Below are 15119 nucleotides of genomic sequence, written 5' to 3'. Positions count from 1 at the left end.
TCAAGGCTGTGGATAGGATGTCACATTTTTTTATTACAGTTATTGTGAGAAGAGCCATCATACTTATTCAAGATCACTGACACTATAATTATTGACCCTGCACCACAAGCAAATAAACTAATAGTGAGTCACAATAACAAAAAACACTGGATTTTCTAGAATCTGATTGCAAAAAGAACTTTTCTATCACCTGGGGACCTGCAGGCACCACGTCATTGGCGTCACCTGGTTTAATACATAAATATTCTTCAATGAATTGAAAGAATTTATTTAGTTAAATCACAGATATTCATCAAAATGAACTTTTCAGAGCTTTTAACCACGTCATAGTTGTTTCCCCATGTCATTTACACTTTTGAAGTTCTATTTGACATGTTTGAGCAATCTTTAATCACTCACTTTCAAGATGCCATATTGTGATTTGTTTTCACCGCTACTGGAACATGCTCACTGCTTTGCATTTCCTTCTCTAATTACTAAGTACAAACGAAAAAAACAAAAAAACAAAAACGCAACTCGCTAGTGTGATCTGCAGCTATCCATAAGAGGGTCCGACAGCCGCAATGATGTTTAAAACATAACATAATGGTCCATAGGTGCCAGAGATAATAACTATATAGCACGACAGGTCTGCTTTAAATAAAGGTAAAAAATAAAATAAATGAAAAATGAAATCATAATAATCATAATAATCATAATAATAATGTTATTATTGTAAAAAGCTGTGGTACTGATTGGGGTATGGGGCTGTTAAATGATGTTATAAATCCACTTGTTCAATATTCAGTGGAATTCAAGTCTGTGCAAATGTTAATTTGCACAAAGATGTAGTCTGTACATCCAAATCTAACTAGTTTTACTATAACGATTCTAAGCTGAAACTAATATACTGGGACGGTTAGTCCATTTACGGATATTTAATCTGCCTTCAGAACCTAAAACCTGAGATGAACATTTGTGGATTTTTTGTTAGTAGGTCACATACAAAAAAAGTGACTCGTCTATGGCGTGCTGCTGGCCCCTGCGCACATTTAATCAGAGATTTTACAACATGAACTAGAATACAGAATGGTAAATACAAACAACAACAACGTTAGCTCAATCATGCTATCAGACCACAAGATCTAGATCTGACGGTCTGAATAAAGAAACCATAAACCAGATCCTCCCTCCTAAAGCCACTCTAAAGAATACCGGACATACACTCGTGAGAATAGGACAAAACATATCAGAAAAACATTCTATAATGTTCCATAAAGGCGTTCGTTAGCTTTAGCACTTTAGTACCGCCGTCGCTACTGACCGTCCTCTTGTCCAAACGCGCTCCTTTAAAGCCGTGCTCTTTCTTCACTTTTGCCCCCTCTTTGTCCCGACAGACCCGCACACTGGACCGTGAGCTGGCTGTGCGCACTGGAGCCTCGGATCAGCGGTCGTTAAGGAAACATTTGTACACAAACCCGCACGACAACACACACACGACAACGCTTCCGCATCGGGGTCTTCTTCTGCACTGGGCAGAACGCTCGAAGGTGCACTACTGCCCGCTGCGGACTGTGGAGCTAAAAAATATTTTTCTTTTACGGTTTCTTTTCAATCGCTTTGACACCCTTCTGTATTGAAAACTGGCAAAACTCTTAGACTGTGCGTAATTTTCGTATTTTCATTATTGAGATAATTATTATTATTTTTGCTTCATTTAATATTTACTTGAAGTACATAATTTGGGGTTGTTTTGTTTTTTTTATGGTTAACATGATGTATTTTCTATGGCTAAGATGATCAACCATTTAGTCACCAAATAGTCACCAAATAGTGGTGACTATTTGGTGACTAAAATCATTTGATTTATTTACATTTCCCTTTATTTATTATTGCCAATGTTAATCATAAGTTTTACCTCAGTAATATTTATTGTTTGGATTATTTTGTGATCTATGGCTCCTTATTTAAGGTGCACCCTGGGAAAAAGTGGAGTGGAGCCAAACAATACCCAAGCAGCACATTACTGGGCAAAATCAAAATGGTCTTTTTTGTACATACGCCTTTTCACTCTAGCAATAGAAGTGAACTTCTTAAACTACCTTTACCTTTATTCTTATAACATTTAGTAGATTTTATTTTAAATTTAGAATGACCTTCAAGTTAATTATTAGGTATTAATTATTATCTTTACATGAATTCAGAATTACCTTGAATTGTTATATTTATTGTTGTAATTTAACAATCATTACATATACAATACAATCTAACAATCATGTATATCATTAAATTCCTTATTGTCCTATTTATGCCTTGTTTTATAATAAGCATTTGATTTTTGTTTTTTTTATATATATATAAGTAGTCAATATAGTCATTTGTTGCCAAAAGTATTAAAATTTTCAATAATAATTGCAAAACATCTTAAAGTCATGTACACTATAAAAATACAGTTTTAATTTAACATGTTATTATCCTCATTACAGTGGAAAAAATGTGAAGATGGATGAGCTAGCAGAATATTTGAGATCCAGGCATGTGGATGAAGAAGCTATACAACGAATGGAACAAGACAAGGTAGTAAAATGCTTTAACTATTATGACTCTATGCAGATCAGTAATAATAATGACACATTTATTTATTTTTTTTGTTTATAGATTGATTCCAGTGTAATAAAGCTGATGAGCGATGAGGAGCTGAAGGACTATTGTATTTGTTGTATTTGGACACTGTAGACAACAAGAAGAACCAAATCGGAAGTCAAACATTTTTGAAAGACTTAAATTAAAGCTTAGCAAGAATCAAAAAGATAAAATAGGTGTCGTGGAAATAAGACTCCTTTTGCAGGCTCTGGTGAATGTTGAAGCATAGACAAGAGTTTATTTCTTGCAAGAAATAGGTCCGACAGCATCTCCCCCTTATGTTAGCCCCCGAATGCTGGAAAGCACCCAGTTTATATAGGTTGAGATGACCAGAGGACATACATTTCAAAGTAAGCATGTGACACTCCCATTGAGGGGTGGTCAGACCAGCTCCTGGAGCCGGTTCTCCTCAGGAGGTAACATTTGGAGTACAGACAATACAAGGTGTGAAGTAGCATGTGGAGTAGAAACAATACTAGATGTGGAACACTTCAGGGGAGGGAGTGTGGTACTTCTGCTGAGGTGTGGTCAGACTAGCTCCTGGTAGAGGTAAGATCTTAAGCCCGAGCCTAAAATGTCAATCATTACGTTCGGGTCGGGTCGGGCTCGGGCTTCTCTCTAGCTGACTTTTTTTTAAAATAAATATATGTTTATAAAAATGTATACTAAAACGATGTGTGGATACTAAACTTACGAATACTTGTTATAAAAAAAAATAATTTGGATAAAACAGAGAAGGCGCTGTAAGGTAACTGCTATTTAACTACTAAACAGGAGCCGCAGAGCCAGAACATACTCTGCGCACGTGAACGCCCCCTCTTCCCCTCCGCAAGTCCGCATCTATTTTGACCTGGTATCCCTGATATGGAGCAGCAAGAAGTAAAGGATAAACTAAAGACAGGGGAACTGAAAAGGCAAACACGCACCGGCAAGAGTGAGGTGTGGCTTCAAATTGATTGTAGAAAATGCTACAGAAACTTGCGTTGGCTTTGCTGAATGTAGTCAATGTGGCACTTTGCTTTCATACGAGAGCAAAAAGACTGGCACCTCGACGCTGAGCAGGCATTTAAACAGCTGTACTGGCAAAAGTGATGATCGTCAAACATCTATATTATCATTTGTCCCACAGGCCGCACCTCTTCGCGCTAAGCAGACCATCACAGACAAGTGCGTGGACTTTTGCTGTCAGGACCTTAGACCATTTTCAGTAGTTAGTGGCGAAGGTTTTTTATTAGTAGGCTTATTTTTACGCATGTTTAACTTTGTTTGGTTCTTTTTTTTTTTTAATTTATCCTCACAAATAAAATATGAAATTTCGGGTTTGCTTCGGGCTCGGGCCTGCAAATCAAGTTAATTGGTCGGGCTTTAATACCCGCGGGCCTGGGTCGGGTCGGGCTGGATTTTTTAGGCCCGATCTTACCTCTAGCTCCTGGAGACATTCATGAGCTGGGTCCCCTCAGGGGGTCACTAAGGAGGGATTGAAGGCCGACTGTATGGTCTGTGATAGGTTCACAACCTATATTACAGTTCAAAAGAGGAGAGAAGACAAGAGAGATTATTTTGTCTCAATATTGAGGAGAAAGAGTGGAGAGGCAAAAAACCCCAGTTACAAACCACCACCCTTTCTGGGGGCCCAGAGCGTCTTTCACCTCTTTTATTAAAGTTAGGAAACCCTAGTTACATACACATACTCTAAAAGGGGGGGGGGGGGGGCAAGCAGTGTAAAAACATATGACGAAATTCACAGAGAAATATATTCTGTTTTGCATTTCCAGAAGGTCACAAAACATCCTCCCATGATGTTTCTGTTTTAGGTTTCACCGTGACCTTCTTCCCGTGGGATCCTGCACTTTCAAAAGACATTTTCTGCAAGACTCAAGAACAAACATTAGTGCAGATTACATAGTTTACATAGTTGAAATGAATATAATGATTATAATAAGAGTGAACATTACAGTACCTACAGTACCTTTAAAATGAACAGTGAGATAACATAATATACTTGAATATATATTTTGAATCCATCAGCCTGGTTGCATCTACTTTCACTTTTTGCATTACAACACATCTTAACAAGTCTAGCCACCAAAAGGGAACAAAAGGGTTGACATGAAAGGTTTTTCTAACACTGTCTTTGACGACCAAACCAAATTAGTTTTAGTTACGAGACCATGTGATTTCTAAAAGGTAAAATAATGACACAATATTTAAATTTCCATTACAGTAGGAGTGCAAAAAGAACATGTGAAAACTAGTATCGGAAGAAAAAGTGACAGAAAAGTTGAGCTTGGATGGTTAAATTTTAGGGAAAAAGTCAATATGTGCATATGCGCACTAAAAACGGAGGAGGAAAAAGGAGGGAAAGTGTGCCTAAAAAGAGTACAAAGATTACCCTCATTAAAAAAGCATTGGAGTTGTTTTTTTCCTGGAGGAGAAAATGTGCATGGCAAAAGCTGCGATTTTGAAGTGGATTTAACTGACTTTCAGGAAATAGAAGGAAATCCTGAGGAGAGCAATGCTGAATCTGAAAATATGATTAGTCACTCTCTTGTAACCCTTGAGGCATCAAACAGTTCTACAGTTTTGAGCCTAAACAATATGGATGTTATTCATATTGCAACTTTTTACAACACTGAACCTTTAGAAAGTAATTTGAGTTTAGATATTAATTTTAAAGGAAAGCACACTTAATTAGAATGATTTGGATGATAGCAGTATTGTGACTATACTTTCTGCGGACCACTTAGAAATGGAAGCGCCCCATCTTGAGGATACCTTGCCACTAATTGAGGAAGAGTTGCCTATTTTTCTGAATATGCTTGAAAATAACAAAACCATTATTGTGGTTCATCGAGGCCAGATTCTTCAACAGCTCATTCAAGTGTTCTATAACAATGAGATGGTGAACAAGAAAAATGTCCGCTTTAAAGTAATTCTTCCTGATGGAAAACTTGAAAAGGCTTTAGATGATGGAGGTGTAGTAAGGGATGTGCTGTCAGAGTTTTGGCAAGACTTTTATGAACAGTGCACCTTGGGAAGTGACTTCAAAGTGCCATACTTGAGACACGACTTTGGAAAGGAGGAATGGGAAAGTGTAGGTCGAATCATTGCTTTTGGCTGGAAATAAAGAAAAGCATCTTCCAATAAAACTTGCTCCTGTTATTCTTGAGCAAGTGATTATTGGAGATGTGGATAGCGATCTTTTGGATAGTTTTCTCAAGTTTGTATCACACTCAGAGTGAGTCATGTTTCAAACTTGCTTTTCAGATTTTGAAAGTAAGATAAGATATGCCTTTATTAGTCCCACAGTGGGGAAATTCCAGTATTGCACCGCACAGTTAAAGAACATAAGGAAAATGGTACATGCAATAAAACAAGATAATAGATAAATAGTTTAAAATAATTTAAAAAATATACTTAAAAATAAACTAAAAATAGACTCTAATATAACATCTTCGTAAAGTGACTTAAGTATTGCACATAGGTATGGATGAATGACACATGTTCAGTGTTAACAGTGTTCATTGTACAGTCTGACAGCAGCAGGAAGGAAAGACCTGCGAAACTTCTCCTTCACACAGCGAGGGTGAATCAGTCTGTCACTGAAGCTGCTCTCCAGGGTAGACAGAGTGTCCTGCAGGGGGTGAAACTCATGGCCCAGCATAGAAATTACCTTAGCCAGGACCCTCCTGTCCCCCACCTCCTGCACTGAGTCCAGAGGACAGCCCAGGATGGAGCTGGACTTCTTGATGACCTTGTCCAGCTTCTTCCTCTCCCTTTCTGTGATGCTGCTGTTGTGGAAAAAATTACAGTTGTAGATGAAAAGTAATCCATTTACGAAGCTCGGTGAGTTTTGCAATACAGGAAAAAAGGTTTATTGTTTGTTGTAGCAGATACAGACAGGACAGGGCCCAGGCCTGCCCTGGCCACAGACTGGTAGCCTCTCCCCCATTTCCCCTCTCCCCTAAGTCCAAGTCTCAACAACCCAACCAACCACCCAACCAACCACCCTGAGCATCTGAGCTCTGACTATTTTATACCAGAATGACAATGCTACATACATTTCAAAGCAGAGTGACTTTTGTTTCACACCCATATGATAATGAACTTTTAACTTAGACAGGTAGAACAACAGCAAGTTTCCTGTGGGATGGAGACAGAGCTTCACACATGTTAATGTCTGGTCTGGGTCTGGCAGACTGACACAGATCAAATGCTTTTTAAATACACAACATGACTATACTTAAATTTCTATCACACTGCTGTTCCAGCAGACCACACCGTGCAGGATGGCTGATGCCACCACAGAGTCATAGAAGGTCTTCAGGAGTGGCCCTCTCACTCCAAAAGACCTGAGTCTCCTCAGGAGATAGAGCCTGCTCTGGCCCTTCCTGTACAGTGCGTCTGTGTTGTGAGTCCAGTCCAGTTTGTTGTTCAGATGAACACCCAGGTGAGTCACTCTCTCAGTGTCCCTTCCCTGAATGTTCTGTTGTGGTAAAATTACAGTTCTAGTTGAAAAGTAATCCATTTACAAAGCTCGGTGAGTTTTGCAATACAGGAAAAAAGGTTTATTGTTTGTTGCAGCAGATACAGACAGGACAGGGCCCAGGCCCTGGCCACAGACTGGTAGCCCCCCGGCCTCTCCCCCATTTCCCCTCTCCCTCTAAGTCCCAGTCTCAACAACCCAACCAACTACCCTGAGCATCTGAGCTCTGACTATTTTATACCAGAATGACAATGCTACATACGTTTCAAAGCAGAGTGACTTTTGTTTCACACCCATATGATAATGAACTTTTACACTTAGACAGGTAGAACAACAGCGAGTTTCCTGTGGGATGGAGACAGAGCTTCACACATGTTAATGTCTGGTCTGGATCTGGCAGACTGACACAGATCAAATGTTTTTTTTAAATAAAACAACATGACTATACTTAAATTTCTATCACACTTCACTGAGGGGGCAGTAGAATGGCATCTGCGGAAGTCCACCACCATCTCCTTGGTCTTCTCTGCCTTGATGATGAGGTGGTTCTGCTGACACCAGTCCACAAAGTCCTGTGTTAGTCCTCTGTACTCCGCATCGTCATCATCCTTGATGAGGCCAATGATGGCAGAGTCATCAGAGAACTTCTGCAGGATGCAGCTGTCCGTGTTGTGTCTTAAGTCTGCAGTGTAAAGGGTGAAAAGAAAGGGCGCGAGGACACGCACACGATCAGACACGCAGTTCTTGGCTCTCACAAACTGGGGCCGGTTTGTGAGATAGTCCAGGATCCAGTCTGCCAGGTCACAGTCCACCCTGGCGGGCTCCAGCTTGTCCCTCAGGAGCAGTGGCTGGATGGTGTTGAAAGCACTGGAGAAGTCAAAGAAGAGAATCCTCACAGTACTGCCAGGGTTCTCCAGGTGAGACAGTGAGCGGTGCAGCAGGTAGATGACGGCGTCCTCCACTCCGATGCCAGGCCGGTACGCAAACTGCAGTGAGTCCATCGCTGAGCTCACGGTGGAATGGAGGTGGCCAAGGACCAGTTTCTCCAGTGTCTTCATCAGGTGAGATGTTAGAGCCACCAGCCTGAAGCTGCTGAGCTCCTTGGCCTGTGGCGTCTTGGGCACTGGTACCACACAGGAGGTCTTCCAGAGTTGTGGTACCACCCTAAGCTTTAGGCTCATGTTGAAGACATGCTCCATAACTCCGCACAGTTCATCTGCACAGGACTTAAGGAGCCTGGAGCTGATGCCGTCTGGTCCTGCTGCCTTCCTGGGTCTGATCTTCTTGAGCTCCAGTCTCATCTGGGCTGTAGAAAATGACAGTGGCAGGCTGGGAGGATGGGTGAGTCCATGTGCATTTGTGGGCTGAAGAGCAGAGGCAGAGGTGTGAAGAGGTGCAGGAGTTCCCCATTGTCCAGCCTGGGAGGGGAGAGCGGGCAGCTGGGTGGGGGTGGGGTGGGTGATTGATCAAATCTCAGGAAGTGAGAATTGAGGTCGTTCACCCACAGCAGGTCCCCCTCCGTCTGGGCAGGAGGTGCTTTGAAGCCTGAGATAGTCTTTAGACTTCTCCACACCCCCTGGATGTTCTTCTCCTGTAGCTGTTGCTCCATCCTTCTCTTATGGCTGGCTTGGCTTGTCCTGATTTTCCTCCTCAGCTTCTTCTGTACAGCCTTCAGCTCCTCCTTGGTCCCTGACCTAAAAACTCTCTTCTTCTCCTTCAGCAGAGCTTTTATGTCAGGGTTAATCCACGGCTTGTTGTTCGGAAAACACCGCACTGTCTGGGAGGGAACAATGTTTTCAGAACATAAGTTTATGTAGTCCGTGATGCAATCAGTCATTGTGTTGATGTCCTCTCCATGTGGGTCACAGAGCTCTGTCCACACTGTGGTGTCAAAGCAGTCTCTCAAAGAATCCTCACTCTCAGCAGTACACTTCTTCACCACACGGGACACCACAGGCTGTCTGTGCACAATGGGCTGGTACATAGGCTCTACCCTGGGGAGGCAGTGGGGATGAAGAATAAGCCCCCTTGGCATTGGCAAAAGATAAGTCCAATGTTTTATTGTCTCTTGTGGGGCAGGTGACATACTGAGTGTATGTAGGCAGGACAGGTGCAGGAGATGCATGATTAAAGTCTCCAGAGATCAGGAAGAGAGCCTGTGGGTGCTTTGTTTGGAGTGTGCTGGTACAGGAGTGCAGCGTGTCACAGGCCGTCTCAGCATTATCAGAGGGAGGAACATACACAGCAATCACAATCACATGTGAGAACTCCCAGGGCAGATAATATGGCCTCATGCTAACAGCCAGCAGCTCAATGTCTTTGTTACACAGCTGCATCTTCACTGTACAGTGTCCAAGTTTGCACCACTTCTCATTCACAAACAGAGCCAAACCTCCTCCTTTCCTCTTGTCGCTCTCTGCCGTCCTGTCTGCACGCAGGAGGTGAAAGTTGTCCATAGCAACAGCTGAATCCGGGATTTGCGGGGTTAACCAGGACTCTGTGAAAAGCATGATGCTGCTGTCTCTGTATTCCCGCTGATATCGCGTGAGCCGTCTTCTTCGAAATAGACCGCACGTTTCCCGCGATGACAGAAGGGAGCATAGGTCTGCAGCGCCTCTTCTTTTCCCGGAGTTTACGTCCCTCTCGTCTGCCCCTCCGCGTTCTCCGTAGCAGCTCCGCTGGGATGTCATGTCGATCGTGCGGGAGCACTACAGACCCGCGTAGTGCCATCAGCTGTTCTCTGGAGTAAACAATGGGTGGTCGCGGTCCCATGCACATCACGCCGGTGAAATTGGCGAAATACAACAGAAAAAAAATTTAAACTAAACAGAAACACCGCGTTTCTGAAAAAAAAAACCCACACTGTACTGATGAAAATGAGTTATTAGAAGTTCTAGATCTCCATAGCAACATCAAACAACACTGAGCAAATCATGAGAGAACTTGCTCACCAGAAACGTATTGTCATTGAGCAGTGGAGTACTGTGCTTGTGGAGATGAAGTCAGAGCTGAAGGGTATAGCAGCAGTTTATGATGCACTACAGCCGACATCACGCAAAATATGCAATCGCTCACTTATCCAACAAATCAAAATACTCCTGAAAAACAGATCGTTAAGTATGTCAACACGTGTCTTTGAGAGTGTGACATGTCTCATCTTTCCAGGTTTCTTAGGTTTTGCACAGAGTCTCATGTATTTACAGGAAAACACGTCACTGTCTCATTCACAATGATTAATGGCCTTCAGAGAAGACCTATTGCTCACACTTGTGGTTGTTACTTGGAGTTGCCAGTTACTTATGAGAGTTACCGAGATTTTCAGCACAAAATGAACAAAGTACTGGAGAGCAATATTTGGTTGAGGGATATTGTGTGATTTTTTGCCTAAATCAACAAAAAGGTTCAATTGTGTAGTTCTTGGCACAAAGTTACACATAAAACTATTTTATAAATAGTTTTGTTCTTGTTAGAACTGTTATTGCAACATTTTACATATTGCACTTCAATTGAAACTATCTATTATTTGCCATAGGAGTATCTGAAAATGTAAAGAGACTGTTCATCTATCTGTTGAGGCAAAAGTTGCTATTTACTGAAGTATTAAACAACTGGTTTGCTTATATAGAGCAGAAATGGTTGTGTTTATGTGAACAATTATTTTTTTGTAAAATCTAATGTTTGATAGCATAAATAAAAAAATACTTTGTGTTTCAAGTATTATTTCTGGTTCATTTGTATTAATTAAATTGTCCTTGCCTTCCACGTGCATGAGTGGATATTGTGACCAAACTAGCGCTCCGCTCAGACCACGGAAGACAAGCGCTCACAGACTCAGACCAGCGCTCATGGCACAAAACAGTGGTCAGAACAGCGTTCATGGCACACTGACTTGTTCAACTCTCCAGAAACTTTACTTGAGCTTAATTTAGACCTATTTGTTTATAAAAGTACGTAGGTGATAAACACAGCAGTCACTTGCTACAAGCTTAGCACAACCTCCGCGAGTCATTCTGAACACAAGCGGGACCTGTCCAGGCCTGGACCTGTTCAGGCCTCTGGGTGCACTGGAACTAGCGCTCATCATCCGACTCCAATATGCATCACGTTTTGCATACCAATCAAAGTTGCTTTTTATACTTTATATATACTATTAGTCCAGAATCCGTGTCCAGAATGACTCACGGGGGTCATGCTGAGCTTGTAGCCAGTGCTTACATTTCAAGTGAGTGTACAGAGAAGAAGAGGCCTACTATGTACTTTTATAAACAAATAGGTCTAAATTATGCTCCAGTAAAGTTTCTGGCGTCTTGAACAAGTCAGTGGGCACTGTGAGCACTGTTCTGACCACTGTTTCGTGCCGTGAGCGCTATTCTGACCACTCTTGAGCTCGCTGTGGTCTGGGTCTATGAGTGCTCGTGTTCCGTGGTCTGAGCAGAGTGCTAGTTTGATCACAATCCCTGCTGGTTTATTGAGGAAATTATTAAAATACCAAATTCATTTGATCAAAATTGATAAGGTTCACATTTTGTAAATGTTACATTCCCACTTTTATCAATTATAATTTCTCAAAAGAACTACTTGGAGATTAAATGTGATCATGACTAATAATAAACAAATGAGCATTAATTATTTGTTTTTAATCTTTTTTGAGGATCAATATGTTTGTTCATTGCTGTTTCAACTCACCATTTATGAGCTCTCATAAAAAAAATGTACAGATCAATAGTTTGATACACATCATTTGAAAAAGACAAATTATGCGCAGACATCAGGTCCACACAGATATTAACACATCTTCGTCACAGGGAAAATGTTTGAAGCTGCAATCCTCAAGGCAGAGTGACATCTTGTCCATGGTTATGGGCAATGTTCCCTCTAATTTTTCACGAGTCTGAGCAAACACACAAACTCCCTGAGAGGTCCCATGGACCACTGTGAGCGACATCAGACATGCGCACTGTGGTCATGCTGCATCGCATCCATCCAAGTTAAATGGTATATTAAAAGAATCAAATTACCGCATTTACATTTCTGTTATAAGACTTTTAATTAAGTGCTTTAGCCACTTATACAATGAAAATGACAAAAATCTTGCTCATGACCTGTGTAGTATGTTAATGCTATTGGAAGTATAAATATTTTATTTTAACTATGGCAAAACATGAGCTTCCAACCAAACCAAAACAACTGTAAACTCCAATGTTGAAAACACACTTAACATTTTTATGATAAAGCTCTGACTTGTATTATGAGTATAAGCCATTGTGTGAAGCTTTTGCTGTGCACTGAGTGAGATTGTCGTACTGTGGTCTGGGAGACAGTCCCAAGTCTTTTTCAGTATATGACACGATCATTTGATTTTTACAACTCATAAACTAGTGACAGTATTCAATGACCAATAAACACTGAGAGGAATCTGTATCTGCACACCCAGCTGCTCTATTACTGTACATTTACATATCAAAACACAATATATAATGTGTATTTGTATATAAAATATATTCAAAACAAGTGGTATGGGTCAAAATAAATATATATTTACAAACCACACACTGCAAACAGTGAACAAACACACACACTTCAAAATGTAAACAAACACACGCTGGAAACTAAAAATACACTGTACATGTGACAGTATGACAGTCATTCTGAGAATGAGGTTGGAGGATCGAGTCCCGCTCAGACCAACTTCTTTCATTGTGTCCTTAGTTCTGTCATTGTGTCCTTAGGCAAGACACTTCACCCAAGTGGTGTGTGTGTGATAATTGGAGGTGGTCGGGGGGGGGGGGGGTTAATGAGTTACACTGCTACACTGAGGAGGGCAGATTCTCGTCCGGAACCTTCAAACTACACTTTGAAGAGTACCCTTCAAAAGGTGCATTTGGGACACGGCCACTGGGAGCGGAACATGAGGACGCCTGTCAATGACGTTGATAAGATGCGCAAATACGTATGTGAATCACATAATTGGCTGGAGCAGCTCATCACCAATCACACTCACTGACTCACACTGGAAAAATAGCGCAGAATGAATTGTTGTGTGTTTATTTTATTTTCAACTCCGGTTCGATTTTTTTGAGCGGAGACCGTGTCAGCAGTGCGCAATCGCGCACGCACGCAGCTTGGAGGGAACAGTGGTTATGGGATGTAAATAATTTTGTCCACCATATAGTTGTGGAACAGCATACAATATAGAAGGCCTTCCATAAGGAGATCTTGCATTGTTTACTGCATGGATGCGATGGTTGTTCCAAGTCAAAACGACCTCATTAAATTTTCCCTAGAATACAAATATGAAAATAATCATTGCATGTTCAGTACATTGGTCATTACCCTAACTCAGTGGGCTCCAACTTTTTTGCAATTCATTTAATTCATTAATTTCATTCAATTTAAAATCAGGTCTACATCAGACTAAATTAGACCAGTTTTGAAATATTTGTGTCAGAAGTTATAAAAAGTTAAAAGAGCCTACCTGTATTATTTTCATGAAACAGAACTGGATCAAGGATTTATCCAGAAAGTTGTCCAAAAAATGTCCATCTTCTTTAAGTTTTTCAAACAGCTCCATCTAGTACTGAACACATTCACTTCGCAGCGTGAGCCACCGCCGTTCAATTCACTGATTTCCCGTGCTAGGACCAAAGGTTACTGGGCCTGGGTTTGTTTCAGCTTGATTTGAGTGATGCAAAAAGTGCTGAAGCTCTGCAATATGTCCATTTCCTGTTCCCAAATCAAGCCTCACTCTTGCAGGACAGCCATTTGCAGTGATTACAGCATCCATAAAATACCCAACAATAACTTTTGGATCATTGTTTGTTTTATAGGCTTCAAGCCAAATGATACTCCTGGAGAAACCATCTATACACCCGCTGATCACTATTCCAAATGGCTTGAGTTTGTCATAGCCATCTATATGCCAGACAAAATTTGAGCCCCAACTGGGGTATATTCGTCTTCATAGTCTGTGTCTTGACTGCAGATCAACACCTTCACTGTTCAATAAATGCAGTAAAATACGAATAATTTCTCTGTCAAAATATTGTTTACCCAGCATCTTTGGTGCATCCATCGATAACCATGGTACTGACCAGATGTCTCCAGTTGTTGCTCAATAAAAGCTGCCACTTCAGCCACATTTGTTTTATTTTTTCTGCACCATAGACCCCTCAAGGGTGCATTTGCTCACTGTTATTCCATGTGAATGTTCAAGTGAATGCAGTATTTCTTTAGTTGCAAAGCCGTCTCTGAAGTATTTCTCTGCCAACTTGTAAGCCATTTTGTAAATACTTATAATGGGCTCCTGTTTATAAACTCATAGTTAGGAGTTTAAAAACTCAGAATTAGGAGATTAAAACTCATAATTAGGGATGGGGGCGATGCGCCAAGCTGAGTAGACGCGTGTTTTTCGACTCTGCACCGGATGTCTTATAAAATATGTATTTTTGACAAATTTTGAATATAAACTGCCTCAGTGGGTGTGTGATGTCGTTAAATGACTTTTTCAAACAATCTGGCACAAGCAAGAGAGAAATGGGCAAATGAGGACCTAAGGCTAAAGCTATCTGTAACGTTAGCAACAGCTAAGCAGACGAGATCATGGACGACACCGAGGATGTGGGCCTAACGAGTGACCATCGAGATGAAAACTATTCTATCGTGGATAAGGTTACTGCTAATATATCCCGAATACTGGATGACAAGCTAAAGACTTTGAATGAACTCTCTGGTAAATTCGACAATTTAATACGGGGGCGACAGTAGCTCAGTTGGTAGAGTGTTTGTCCACTGATCCGAAGGTTGGCGGCTCAAATCCCGCTCTCGACATAAACATCATTGGATGAGTGGTCAGATCCACTGATCCATAGATCGTTGTGTCCTTGGGCAAGACACTTAACCCACCTCAGTGTCTATGTACACTGGTGTATGAAGGTGTGTGTATGGGTGAGTGGTTCCTTGTTGTAAAGTGCTTTGAGTACCTTGAAGGTGGAAAAGCGCTATAGAAAAATGT

At 41.2% G+C, this 15119-nt stretch overlaps 1 protein-coding gene across 2 annotated transcripts in view; it reads right to left on the bottom strand.

Annotated features, from left to right (window-relative positions):
• The window catches only part of LOC117373742 (dynein axonemal light chain 4), a 28070-nt gene extending 26566 nt beyond the window's left edge, over nucleotides 1–1504 (bottom strand). The window contains exon 1 of one of the 2 annotated variants that reach the window (XM_033969839.2): nucleotides 1304–1504. The gene's annotated coding sequence lies outside the window, so the exon portion shown is untranslated. Of the gene's footprint in view, nucleotides 1–1287 lie in introns of both variants that reach the window. The other variant, XM_055225202.1, reaches the window with a different exon arrangement.
• Between the last annotated feature and the right edge of the window lie 13615 nt (nucleotides 1505–15119).

The sequence above is a fragment of the Periophthalmus magnuspinnatus genome, chromosome 1 (assembly GCF_009829125.3).
Source record: "Periophthalmus magnuspinnatus isolate fPerMag1 chromosome 1, fPerMag1.2.pri, whole genome shotgun sequence".
NCBI lineage: Eukaryota > Metazoa > Chordata > Actinopteri > Gobiiformes > Gobiidae > Periophthalmus > Periophthalmus magnuspinnatus.
Note: the sequence above shows the minus strand (reverse complement) of the source record. Positions and strands in the feature narration are given on the sequence as shown.